The following is a 14,640-nucleotide window of genomic DNA, read 5'->3' as shown; positions in this document are numbered from 1 at the left end:
AACTTCCAAGAAAGTAAAGGGATGGGATTGGAGTGTGCAAACGCAATTGGAGACATGGAAATTTTTGCCGTGGTTCCGATAGGTGGTGCTATCGTACATCAACGTTGATGGAGACTTCAGCCCATGAAGGGTAACGGTTGCGCGAGTCCATAGAGGGATCCACCCATGAAGTGTCCATGAAGAAGCAACCTTTTATATCCCACCATGGCCATCGCCCATGAAGGACTTGCCTCACTTGGGTAGATCTTCAGGAAGTAGGAGATCTCCTTGCCCTTACAAACTCCTTGGTTCAACTCCACAATCTTGACGGAGTCTCCCAAGTGACACCTAACCAATATAGGAGACACCATGATACGTCTCCGTCATACCTACTTTTCCAAACACTTTTGCCCTTGTTTTGGACTCTAACTTGCATGATTTGAATGGAACTAACCCGGACTGACGTTGTTTTCAGAAAAATTGCCATGATGTTATTTATGTGCAGAAACAAATGTTCTCGGAATGACCTGAAACTTCACGGAGATTATTTTTGGAAATAATAAAAAATACTGGAAAAAGATCAAGACCAGGGGGGCCAGACCCTAGCCACGAGGGTGGGGCGCGCCCCCTACCTTTTGGCCCCCTGGAGCTCCTCCGACCTCAACTCCAACTCTATATATTCGTGTTCAGAGAGAAAAAATTAGGGAGAAATATTCATCACGTTTTACGATACGGAGCCGCCGCCAAGCCCTAAACTCTCTCGGGAGGGCTGATCTGGAGTCTGTTCGGGGCTCCGGAGAGGGGAATCCGTCGCCATCGTCATCATCAACCATCCTCCATCACCAATTTCATGATGCTCACCGCCGTGCGTGAGTAATTCCATCGTAGGCTTGCTGGACGGTGATGGGTTGGATGAGATTTATCATGTAATCTAGTTAGTTTTGTTAGGGTTTGATCCCTAGTATCCACTATGTTCTGACATTGATGTTCTATGACTTAGTTATGCTTAATGCTTGTCACTAGGGCCTGAGTGCCATGATTTCAGATCTGAACCTATTATGTTTTCATGAATATATGTGAGTTCTTGATCCTATCTTGCAAGTATATAGTCACCTACTATGTGTTATGATCCGGCAACCCCGAAGTGACAATAATCGGGACCACTTCCGGTGATGACCGTAGTTTGAGGAGTTAATGTATTCACTATGTGTTAATGCTTTGGTCTGGTACTCTATTAAAAGGCGGCCTTAATATCCCTTAGTTTGCCCTAGGACCCCGCTGCCACGGGAGGGTAGGACAAAAGATGTCATGCAAGTTCTTTTCCATAAGCACGTATGACTATATTCGGAATACATGCCTACATTACATTGACGAATTGGAGCTAGTTCTGTGTCACCCTAGGTTATGATTGTTACATGATCGATCGCATCCGGCATAATTCTCTATCACCGATCCATTGCCTACGAGCTTTCCATATATTGTTCTTCGCTTATTTACTTTTCCATTGCTATTGTTATCATCACTACAAAACACCAAAAATATTAGTTTTGCTATCGTTACCTTTTGCTACCGTTACCACTACTATCATATTACTTTGCTATTAAACACTTTGTTGCAGATAGTAAGTTTCCAGGTGTGCTTGAATTGACAACTCAGCTGCTAATACTTGAGAATATTCTTTGGCTCCCCTTGTGCCGAATCAATAAATTTGGGTTGAATACTCTACCCTCGAAAACTGTTGCGATCCCCTATACTTGTGGGTTATTAAGACTATTTTCTGGCGCCGTTGCTAGGGAGCATAGCTCTATTCTTTGAGTCACTTGGGATTTATATCTGCTTATCATTATGAAGAACTTGAGAGATCCAAAAACCAAGATTTATCCCTCAACTACAAGGGGGGTAAGGAACTGCCATCTAGCTTGACACTTGATTCACCTTCTATTTTGAGTAAGCTTGCAACACCTAAACCTGCTTCTGCTATTGATTCTGATATGTCGCATATTATTGATGATGCCACTATTGCTATGCATGATACTTATGATGAAACTACTTCTGTGCTTGATACAACTGTGCCACTTGGTGAATTTCTTGATGAACAACTTGCTAGGGCTAGAGAGAATGAAATTATTGAAACTGATAATATAGATGAAAGTGATTATGAAGGCTCTCCTAATAAATATGAATTACCTATTGTGCCTGAGGGCTATGTTATGGATGAAGAAACTAAAAGAGATTTTCTTGCTTGCAATGATAGAAGTGATCTTAAGAAACTATTAGCTAACCTTAAACAAAAAACTCTAAATGCTAGAATGAAATATGATCCTGCTTATGCTACTTCACCTATCTTTGTTACTGATAAGGATTATGAATTCTCTATTGATCCTGATATAATTACTTTGGTTGAATCAAATCCTTTTTATGGCTATGAATCTGAAACTGTTGTGGCACATCTTACTAAATTAAATGATATAGCCACCCTGTTCACTAATGATGAGAGAACTCGCTACTTTTATATCCTTAAAATATTTCCGTTCTCATTAAAGGGTGACGCTAAGATATGGTTTAATTCTCTTGATCCTGGTTGTGTGCATAGTCCCCAGGATATGATTTATTACTTCTCTGCTAAATATTTCCCTCCTCATAAGAAACAAGCTACCTTAGGTTATATATAATCTTGTGCAAATTGAAGAAGAGAGTCTCCCACAAGCTTGGGGGAGGCTTCTCCAATTACTTAATGCTTTGCCTGATCACCCTCTTAAGAAAAATGAAATACTTGATATCTTTTACAATGGACTAATCGATGCTTCCAGAGATTACCTGGATAGTTGTGTTGGTTCTATTTTTAGGGAAAGAACACCGGATGAAGATGAAATTCTATTGAATAATATGTTGACAAATGAAAATAATTGGACACTACCTGAGCCAACTCCTGAGCCTATTCCTAAACCAACTCCGAAGAAAAGGGGTGTTCTATTTCTTAGTCCTGAAGATATGCAAGAGGCAAAGAAATCTATGAAAGAAAAGGGTATTAAAGCTGAAGATGTTAAGAATTTACCTCCTATTGAAGAAATACATGGTCTTAATTTACCGCCCGTTGAACAAATATATGGTTTTAATCCATCACCTATTAAATAAACACATGGTCTCCATAACCCAACACAGGTAGTAAAGGTAAATTCTCTCTATAGATATGATAAAGCAGAAATCCCATTTACTAAGTTTGCTAGCCCATGCTTAGATGAGTTTGATAAATTTATGGTTAAGCAAGAAGACTTCAATGCTTATTTTGGTAGAGAATTAAAACGCAGTGCTAATATGCTTGAACATTTGGGTAATTATATGGCTAATGTCAAAGGTGAACTTAAACTTATTAGTAAACATGCTTCTATGGTTACCACTCAAGTAGAACAAGTACTTAAAGCTCAAAATGATTTTCTCAATGAATTGAATAGTAAGAATAAGGACTATGCTGTTAGAGTGGCTACTAGAACTGGTAAAATGACTCAGGAACCTTTGTATCCTGAAGGCCACCCTAAGAGAATTGAGCAAGATTCTCAGAGAAATAATATAGATGCACCTAGTCCTTCTAAAAGGAAGAAAAATAAAAATGATAGGACTTTGCATGCTTCTAGTGAACCTATTGCTGAAACACCTGAGAATCCAAATGATATTTCTATTTGTGATGTTGAAACACAATCTGGTAATGAACCTGAAACTATTGATAATGTAAATGATAATGTTCATGTTGATGCTCAACCTAGTAATGATAATGATATAGAAATTGAACCTGTTGTTGATCTTGATAACCCACAATCAAAGAATCAACGTTATGATAAGAAAGACTTTGTTGCTAGGAAACACGGTAAGGAAAGAGAGCCTTGGGTTCAAAAACCCATGCCTTTTCCTCCCAAACCATCCAAGAAAAAGGATGATGAGGATTTTGAGCGCTTTGCTAAAATGATTAGACCTATCTTTTTGCATATGCGATTAACTGATATGCTCAAAATGAATCCTTATGCTAAGTATATGAAAGATACTATTACTAATAAAAGAAAGATACCAGAAGCTGAAATTTCCACCATGCTTGCTAATTATACTTTTAAAGGTGGAATACCAAAGAAACTTGGAGATTCACGAGTACCCACTATACCATGCTCCATTAAAAGAAACTATGTTAAAACTGCTTTATGTGATCTTGGAGCCGGTGTTAGTGTTATGCCTCTCTCTTTATATCGTAGACTTGATTTGAATAAGTTGGCACCTACTGAAATATCTTTGCAAATGGCTGATAAATCAACTGCTATACCTGTCGGTATTTGTGAGGATGTGCCTGTTGTGGTGGCTAACGTTACTATTTTAACAGACTTTGTTATTCTTGATATTCCCGAGGACGATAGTATGTCTATTATTCTTGGAAGACCCTTTTTGAATACTGCAGGGGCTGTTATTGAGTGCACCAAAGGCAATGTCACTTTTCATGTTAATGGTAATGAGCATACGATACACTTTCCGAGGAAACAACCTCAAGTCCACAGTATCAATTCTATTGGAAAAATTCCATCGATTATTTTTGGAGGTTTTGAATTTCCTCTTCCTACTGTCAAGAAGAAATATGATATTCTTATTGTTGGGGATGTGCATATCCCCGTTGAGCTAACCTAGTGTTATTCGAAAATTCTCTGGTTCCATGTTATTCGGAATGAGTTTGTTAATGGATTCCTTTTGATGATCATGAGATGGGTGAATTTAGAAAACACAACTCTCTATACCCTCTTTCTACTTTCTGTTATTTATATTAAATAAAGCAAAAATAGTAATTTATGTTTGTTTTCTGATTATCCGTGCAATATAAAAATACCCCGAGAATAAAAGTTCTCCAAATGCCCTAAAATTGAAATATGATTTTTTCTGGAATATTTGAGAATATTTGGCACTGAGAATACAGCAGGGGGCATCCACCTGGCCACGAGGGTGGAGGGCGCGCCCTACTCCCCTGGGCACGCCCCCCTGCCTCATGGGCCCACGGTGGCCCTCCTCCACTTATTTCTACACCCACACACTCCTTCTTCCTCCCACAAACACCATTATCCAGCTCAAACCCGAGTCCAAGCTCATTTTGCTGCCATTTTCGATCTCCTTGCTCAAAGCACCTCTCACAAAACTGCTTTGGGGGATTGTTCCTTGGTATGTGACTCCTCCAATGGTCCAATTAGTTTTTGTTCTAGTACTTTATTCATTGCATATTTTTGCTGCTTAGGTGACCCTGTTCTTGAGCTTGCATGTCAAATTTATATGGTCAAAAGTAGTTTTGATGCATGATATAGCCTCTAGGCACTTGTAGGAGTAGTTGTTATCAATTTTGTTGAGTTTGGTTCACTTTTATTTTAGAGTTACTAAAAAAATCAGAAATTTTTCAGAGGAAGAAATATGTTTAGGAAAATGTACCAAGGTGGTTCTTCAAGGAAACAAGGACCTAGGCTTGGAATGTGTGATGCTGATGATGAGCCACTAAGGGACGCCCCAGTGCGGCCTTGTGAATGGCCTTCAGAGGACTTCATGGATCGAGCAGGAATTAAGGAAGAATTTAAAGCATATTTGCGTAACGCCGATCATGTGAGCTTCGAGGCAGAAAAATGCCGTCAGTACCACTATCTCACTAGTTCCTTTGTAAGGAGGTTTGAATTTTCATCTTCACGTAATTCTCAAACCGTCCTGTTTGATCTTTATGAAAATTCTTATACTATGGACTTAGAGGATTTTACCACTGCTTGCAAACTTCCACAATGGGGTAGTGCTAGTGAACCTCGCAAATCTGAATTTAGAGATTTTCTTGCTAGTATAACTGTGGGGGAATCTAGAGATATAGCACAAGCTACCATAGGGAGCATTCACTTTCCTGCTATACATTATTTTGCTCTCTTCATAGGTAGATGCATTAACAGTAAAGATGAAGCATGTCACATGTGTGTCCCTAACCTCAGTATTGTTAGGAGTGCTATGTTAGGAGATAAATCTTATAGTTTGGGAGCCATTGTTGCACGTAGGTTGCATCTTAATAGATTTAATGGAAATTTCTTTGGTGCAATTTATGCAACCCGTGCAGCTAATTTCCTTGGTATAACCATACGTGAGGATGATATTGAGTTGCCCCCTGCTTATTTGGATTATGAGGCTATGGTTAATCATCAGTTTGTTGAGAGGAACGATCAGTTCCTCCAGTACCGACTAATCTTTGACAGACGATGCACCTATCACGTCGCTCTCCCTGCTTCTACTTTCTTTGACTTTCAGGCAAAAGGGAGATATTTTATAACCAGAGAGGAGGCGGAAGAGTATAAGAGGAGAATTGCCCTTGTTTTGGACTCTAACTTGCATGATTTGAATGGAACTAACCCGTACTGACGATGTTTTCAGCAGAATTGCCATGGTGTTATTTATGTGCAGAAACAAAAGTTCTCAGAATGACCTGAAACTTCACGGAGATTTTTTTGGAAATGATAAAAAAATACTGGCAAAAGATCAAGACCAGGGGGCCCACACCGAGCCACGAGGGTGGGGGGCGCACCCAGGCCCCCTACCTCGTGGGCCCCGTGGAGCTCCTCAGACCTCAACTCCAACTCTATATATTCGTGTTCGGAGAGAAAAAAATTAGGGAGAAAGATTCATCGCATTTTATGATACGGAGCCGCAGACAAGCCCTAAACTCGCTCGGGAGGGCTGATCTGGAGTCCTCTCCGGAGAGGGGAATCCGTCGCCATCGTCATCATCAACCATCCTCCATCACCAATTTCATGATGCTCACCACCGTGCGTGAGTAATTCCATCATAGGCTTGCTGGACGGTGATGGGTTGGATGAGATTTATCATGTAATCGAGTTTGTTTTGTTAGGGTTTGATCCCTAGTATCCACTATGTTCTGAGATTGATGTTGCTATGACTTTGCTATGCTTAATGCTTGTCACTAGGGCCCGAGTGCCATGATTTCAGATCTGAACCTATTATGTTTTCATGAATATACGTGAGTTCTTGATCCTATCTTGCAAGTCTATAGTCCCCTACTATGTGTTTTGATCTGGCAACCCCGAAGTGACAATAATTGGGACCACTTCCGGTGATGACCGTAGTTTGAGGAGTTCATGTATTCACTATGTGTTAATGCTTTGGTCTAGTACTCTATTAAAAGGAGGCCTTAATGTCCCTTAGTTTCCCCTTGGACCCCGCTGCCACGGGAGGGTAGGACAAAAGATGTCATGCAAGTTCTTTTCCAGAAGCACGTATGACTATATTCGGAATACATGCCTACATTACATTGATGAATTGGAGCTAGTTCTATGTCACCCTAGGTTATGACTGTTACATGATTGATCGCATCCGGCATAATTCTCTATCACCGATCCATTGCCTACGAGCTTTCCATATATTGTTCTTCACTTATTTACTTTTCCGTTGCTATTGTTATCATCACTACAAAACACCAAAAATATTACTTTTGCTATTGTTACCGTTTGCTATCGTTACCACTACTATCATATTACTTTGCTACTAAACACTTTGTTGCAGATACTAAGTTTCCAGGTGTGCTTGAATTGACAACTCAGCTGCTAATACTTGAGAATATTCTTTGGCTCCCCTTATGTCGAATCAATAAATTTGGGTTGAATACTCTACCCTCGAAAACTGTTACAATCCCCTATACTTGTGGGTTATCACACCACTCTCCAAAAGGTAATAGATGGTGTGTTGATGATGAACTCCTTGATCTTGTGCTTAAAATGATAGTCTCCCCAACACTCAACTCTCTCACACATATTTGGATTTGGTGGAAAGATGATTTGAGTGGAAAGCAACTTGGGAAGGCTAGAGGTCAAGATTCTTGTGGTTGGATTGTAATATCTTGGTATTAACACATGAGTAGGTGGTTCTCTCTCAGAAAATGAATGGTGGAAGTGTAGGCACGTTCTGATGGCTCTCTCTATGAATGAAGGAAGGGTGGAGGAGTATATATAGCCTACACACAAAATCTAGCTATTGCACACAATTCACCAAACTCGGTGGGACCAAATCGAGAAACTCAGTCAGACCGATATGATTCAAAATGTGAACGTTAGAATTTTTGGTGGCACCGATATGATCGACTCGGTGGAACTGATGTGCTAGGGTTAAGGTAAAACCTCAACTCGGTTTGGCCGATTACACAAACTTGGTGGGACCGATTTTGGTAATAAGCAAAACAGAGAGTTAGTCAAGCAAACTCGGTGGGACCAATTGCATATCTCGATGTGACCGATATAATTGCAATAGGCAACAGAGAGTTTGCAAGCCCATCTCGGTGAGACCGAGGTCCCATCGGTGAGATTGAATTGATTAGGGTTTCTGGCAGTGGCTATGTCAAGTGAACTTAGTGGTGTTGGATAGATCAAATCAGTGGGGCCGAGTTTGACTTTTGGTTTGGGACATATGTGGAAATGAGAAAGTGGTTGAGGGCTTTGGAGCATACCACTAAGCACGTTGAACAAGCAAGTCATTAAGCAACACCTCATCCCCTTTTAATAGTATTCGCTTTTCCTATGGACTCAGTGTGACCTTAGATCACTAAAATGAAAATGTAGAGTCTTAAGCTTGAGCCAATCTTTGTCCTTAACATCTTGAAGGGTTTCCACATCCTCTTGTCCAAGCCACCCCACTATTGAACTCATATGAAATATAGTGGATAAAAGTATTAGTCCAACAAGAGATATTTTAACATTAATTACCAAAATCACCCAGGGAGCACTTGTGGTTGTAGATGATCATGTTTTGTAGAAGTTATCGGCAACTGGCTGGAGCCTTATGGTTATCACTTTATTGCATGAAATGCAAATGCCATGTAATTGATTTACTTTATCACTATGCGTTAGCGATAGTTGTAGAAGCAATAGTTAGCGAGATGACCACGACGCTACGATGGATATCAAGGTGTCAAGCCGGTGACGATGGAGATCATGATGGTGCTTTGGAGATGGAGATCAAAGGCACAAGATGATGATGGCCATATCATGTCACATTTTGATTGCATCTGATGTTTATCTTTTATGCATCTTATTTTTCTTAGTACGGCAGTAGCATTATAATATGATACCTTACTAAAATTTCAAGGTATAAGTGTTCTCCCTGGGTATGCACCATTGCGACAGTTCGTCGTGCTGAGACGCCACGTGATGATCGGGTGTGATAAGCTCTACGTTCACATACAACGAGTGCAACATAGTTTTGCACATGCGGAATACTCGGGTTAAACTTGACGAGCATAGCATGTACAGACATGGCCTCAGAACACTGGAGACCGAAAGGTCGAACGTGAATCATATAATAGATATGATCAACATAGAGATGTTCACCATTGAAAACTACTCCATCTCACGTGATGATCGGATATGGATCACGTGATCATTTAGATGACTCGAGGGATGTCTATCTAAGTGGGAGTTCTTAAATAATATGATTAATTGAACTTAATTTATCATGAACTTGGTCCTGATAGTATTTGCATATCTATGTTGTAGATCAATAGCTCGCAATATAGCTCCTATATTTTTTTTGATATGTTCCTAGAGAAAAGTTGAAGATGATAGTAGCAATGATGCGGACTGGGTCCGTGATCTGAGGATTATCCTCATTTTTGCACAGAAGAATTATGTCCTTGATGCACCACTAGGTGACGAACCTATTGCAGGAACAGATGCAGACGTTATGAACATTTTGCAAGCTCGGTATGATGACTACTTGATAGTTTAGTGCACCATGCTTTACGGCTTAGAACTGGGACTTCAAAAATGTTTTGAATGCCATGGAGCATATGAGATGTTCCAAGATGCTAAAAATGATAATTCAGACTCGTGCCCGTGTTAAGAAGTATGAGACCTCTGACAAGTACTTTGCCTACAAGATGGAGGAGAATAGATCAACCAGTGAGCATGTGCTTAGAATGTCTAGGTACTACAATCACTTGAATCAAATGGGAGTTAATATTCCAGATAAGATAGTGATTGACAGAGTTCTCCAGTCACTATCACCAAGTTATTAGAACTTCGTGATGAACTATAATATGCAAGGGATGATGAAAACGATTCCCAAGCTCTTCGCGATGCTGAAATCAGAGAAGGTAGAAATCAAGAAATAGCATCAAGTGTTGATGGTTAACAAGACCACTAGTTTCAAGAAAAAGGGAAAGGGAAAGAAAGGGAAACTTCAAAAAGAATGGCAAGAAAGTTGCCACTCCCATGAAGAAGCCCAAAGCTAGACCCAAGCCTGAAACTCAGTGCTTCTACTACAAAGGAAATGGACACTAGAAGTGGAACTTCCCTAGATACTTGGCGGATAAGAAGGATGGAAAAGTGAACAAATGTATATTTGATATACATGTTATTGATGTGTACTTTACTAGTGTTTATAGCAACCCCTCGGTATTTGATACTGGTTCAGTTCCTAAGAGTAGTAACTCAAAACATGAATTGCAAAATAAACAGAGACTAGTTAAGGACGAGGTGACAATGTGTATTGGAAGTAATTCCAAGGTTTATATGATCACCATCGCACAGTCCCTCTACCTTCGAGATTAGAATTGAACCTAAATGAATGTTATTTAGTGTTTGTGTTGAGCATTAATATGATTAGATCATGTTTGTTGCAATACGGTTATTCATTTCTGTCAGAGAATAATTATTGTTCTGTTTATATGAATAAAACCTTCTATGGTCATACACCCAATGTGAATGGTTATTAAATGTCGATCGTAGTGATACACATATTCATGATATTGATGCCAAAAGATGTAAAGTTGATAATGATAGTGCAACATACTTGTGGCACTGCCATTTAGGTCATATTGGTGTAAAGCGCATGAAGAAACTCCATGCAGATGGGGTTTTGGAATCACTTGATTATGAACCATTTGATGCTTGCGAACCATGCCTCGTGGGCAAGATGACTAAAACTCCATTCTCCGGAACAATGGGGCGAGCTAATGACTTATTGGAAATAATACATACTGACGTATGCGGTCCGATGAGTGTTGAAGCTCGCGGCGGGTATCGTTATTTTCTAACCTTCACAGATGATTTGAGCATATATGGGTATATCTACTTAATGAAACACAAGTCTGAAACATTTAAAAAGTTCAAAGAATTTTAGAGTGAAGTGTAGAATCATCGTAACAAGAAAATAAAGTTTCTACAATCTGATCACGGAGGCGAATGTTTGAGTTACGAGTTTGGCCTTCATTTAAAATAATGTGGAATAGTTTCACAACTCACGCCAAATGGAACACCATAGCATAATGGTGTGTCTGAACATCGTAACTGTACTTTATTAGATATGGTGCGATCTATGATGTCTCTTACCGATTTACCACTATCATTTTGGGGTTATGCATTAGAGACAGCTGCATTAACTTTAAATAGGGCACCATCTAAATCCATTGAGACGACACCGTATGAACTGTGGTTTGGCAAGAAACCTAAGCCGTCGTTTCTTAAAGTTTGGGGTTGCGATGCTTATGAGAAAAGGCTTCAGCCTGGTAAGCTCGAACCCAAATCAGAGAAGTGCGTCTTCATAGGATACCCAAAAGAAACTATTGGGTACACCTTCTATCACAGATCCGAAGGCAAGATCTTTGTTGCTAAGAATGGATCATTTCTAGATAAGGAGTTTCTCTCGAAAGAAGTGAGTGGGAGGAAAGTTGAACTTGATGACGTAATTGTACCTTCTCTTGAATTGGAATGTAGCTCATCACAGAAAACAATGATAACGATCATGAAACTTCAGATCAAGTTGCTACTAAACCTCGTAGGTCAACCAGAACACGTTCCACACCAGAGTGGTATGGTAATCTTGTTCTTGAAGTCATGTTACTGGACCATGACGAACCTATGAACTATGAGGAAGCGATGATGAGCCCAGATTCGGATAAATGGCTTGAGGCCATCAAATCCGAGATAGGATCCATGTATGAGAACAAATATGGACTTTGGTTGACATGCCCGATGATCGGCAAGCCATAGAGAATAAATGGATCATCAAGAAGAAGACTGACGCTGATGGTAATGTTACTGTCTACAAAGCTCGACTTGTTGCTAAAGGTTTTCGACATGTTCAAGGAGTTGACTATGATGAGACCTTCTCACCTGTAGTGATGCTTAAGTCTATCCTAATCATGTTAGCAATTGCCGCATTTTATGATTATGAAATCTGGCAAATGGATGTCAAAACTGCATTCCTTAATGGATTTCTTAAAGAAGAGTTGTATATGATGCAACCAGAAGGTTTTGTCGATCCTAAAGGTGCTAACAAAGTGTGCAAGCTCCAGTGATCCATTTATGGACTGGTGCAAGCATCTCGGAGTTGGAATATACGCTCTGATGAGGTGATCAAAGCATATGTTTTTATACAGACTTTTGGGGAAGCCTGTATTTACAAGAAAGTGAGTGGGAGCTCTATAGCATTTCTAATATTATATGGATGACATATTGTTGATTGAAAATGATATAGAATTTCTGGATAGCATAAAAAGGATACTTGAATAAAAGTTTTTCAATGAAAGACCTCGGTGATGCTGCTTATATATTAGGCATCAAGACCTATAGAGATAGATCAAGATGCTTAATAGGACGTTCACAAAGCACATACCTTGATAAAGTTTTGAAGCTGTTCAAAATGGATCAGTCAAAGAAAGGGTTCTTGCCTGTGTTACAAGGTGTGAAGTTGAGTGCAACTCAAAACCCGACCACGGCAGAATATAGAGAGAGAATGAAAGTCATTACCTATGCTTCAGTCATAGGTTCTATAATGTATGCCATGCTGTGTACCAGACCTGTTGTGTGCCTTGCCATGAGTTTGGCTGGGAGGTACCAATAGTGATCTAGGAGTAGATCACTAGACAATGGTTAAAATTATCCTTAGAGGACTAAGGAAAAATTTCTCGGTTATGGAGGTGATAAAGAGTTCGTCGTAAAGAGTTACGTTGATGCAAGCTTTTACACCGATCTAGATGACTCTGAGTCTCAATCTGGATACGTTTTGAAAGTGTGAGCAATTAGCTAGAATAGCTCCATGCAGAGCATTGTAGACACAGGAATTTGCAAAATAAATTTGGATCTGAATGTGGCAGACTCGTTGAATAAACTTCTCTCACAAGCAAAACATTATCACACCTTAGTACTCTTTGGGTGTTGATCACATAGAGATGTGAACTAGATTATTGACTCTAGTAAACCCTTTGGGTGTTGGTCACATGGCGATGTGACTATGGGTGTTAATCACATAAAGATGTGAACTGTTGGTGTTAAATCACATGGCAATGTGAACTAGATTATTGACTCTAGTGCAAGTGGGAGACTGAAGGAAATATGCCCTAGAGGCAATAATAAAGTTGTTATTTATATTTCCTTATATCATGATAAATGTTTATTATTTAAGCTAGAATTGTATTAACCGGAAACTTCATACATGTGTGGATACATAGAAAAAATTGTTGGGGAACACAATATTTCAAAAAAAATCCTAGGATCATGCAAGATCTATCTAGGAGATGCATAGCAACCAGAGGGGGAGAGTGTGTCTACGTACCCTCGTAGACCGAAAGCAGAAGCTTTTAGTAACGCGGTTGATGTAGTTGAACGTCTTCGCGACCCAACCAATCAAGTACCGAACACACGACACCTCCGCGATCTGCACACATTCATCTCGATGACGTCCCTCGAACTCTTGATCCTGTTGAGGCCGAGGGAGAGATTCGTCAGCACGACGGCGTGGTGACAGTGATGATGAAGTTACCGACGCAGGGCTTCGCCGAAGCACTACGACAATATGGCCGAGGTGTAAACTGTGGAGGGGGGCACCGCACACGGCAAAAGATCAACTTGTGTGTATATGGGGTGCCCCCCTCCCCCGTATATAAAGGAGGGGAGGAGGAGCCGGCCGGCCGGCCCTAAGGGGGCGCACCCAAGGGGGCGAATCCTACTCCAAGTAGGAATCGGTCCCCCCCTTTCCTAGTCCAAGTAGGAGAAGACGGAAGGAGAGGGAAAGAGGGGTCGTGCCCCCTCCCCTAGTCCTATTTGGACTCCTCTTGGGGGGCGCCACCTCCTGGCTGCTGCCCTCTCTCTCCCCTAAGGCCCACTAAGGCCCATTAATTCCCCGGGGGGGTTCCAGTAACCCTTCACTAGTAGAAAAACCCCCATTCGTCCCGGTTGATAAGGGCCTTTTGTCCCGGTATGTGAACCGGGACTAAAGGGTCGTTACTAATGCCCTAACCCTTTAGTCTCTGTTCTGACACGAACCGAGACAGATGGGCCTCCACGTGGCCGGTGCGCTGAGCCCAGGCAGGAGGGCCTTTGGTCCCGGTTGGTGGCACCAACCGGGACCAATAGGCATCCACGCGTCAGCATTTCAGGGGCTGGGTTTTTTGTTTTTTAAGGGGGGGGGGTTGGGGGTTTTGGGGGTTTAATTTAGGTGTTTCATATATTGTGTTAGCTAGATAATTAATAGAGAGAAGTGTCCTCTCTTATGTTCGTGCTTGGTCGACGCTATATATACGTATATATAGAGAGGACTAGACACGCTAGCTAGTAAGGAAATGAAGGAAACAGAAGATCGTCATGAACATATGCATATAGAGAGAAGTGATAT

This window comes from Triticum dicoccoides, chromosome 4A, assembly GCF_002162155.2.
Source record: "Triticum dicoccoides isolate Atlit2015 ecotype Zavitan chromosome 4A, WEW_v2.0, whole genome shotgun sequence".
NCBI classification, from domain to species: domain Eukaryota; kingdom Viridiplantae; phylum Streptophyta; class Magnoliopsida; order Poales; family Poaceae; genus Triticum; species Triticum dicoccoides.
This window is presented reverse-complemented; position numbering follows the sequence as displayed.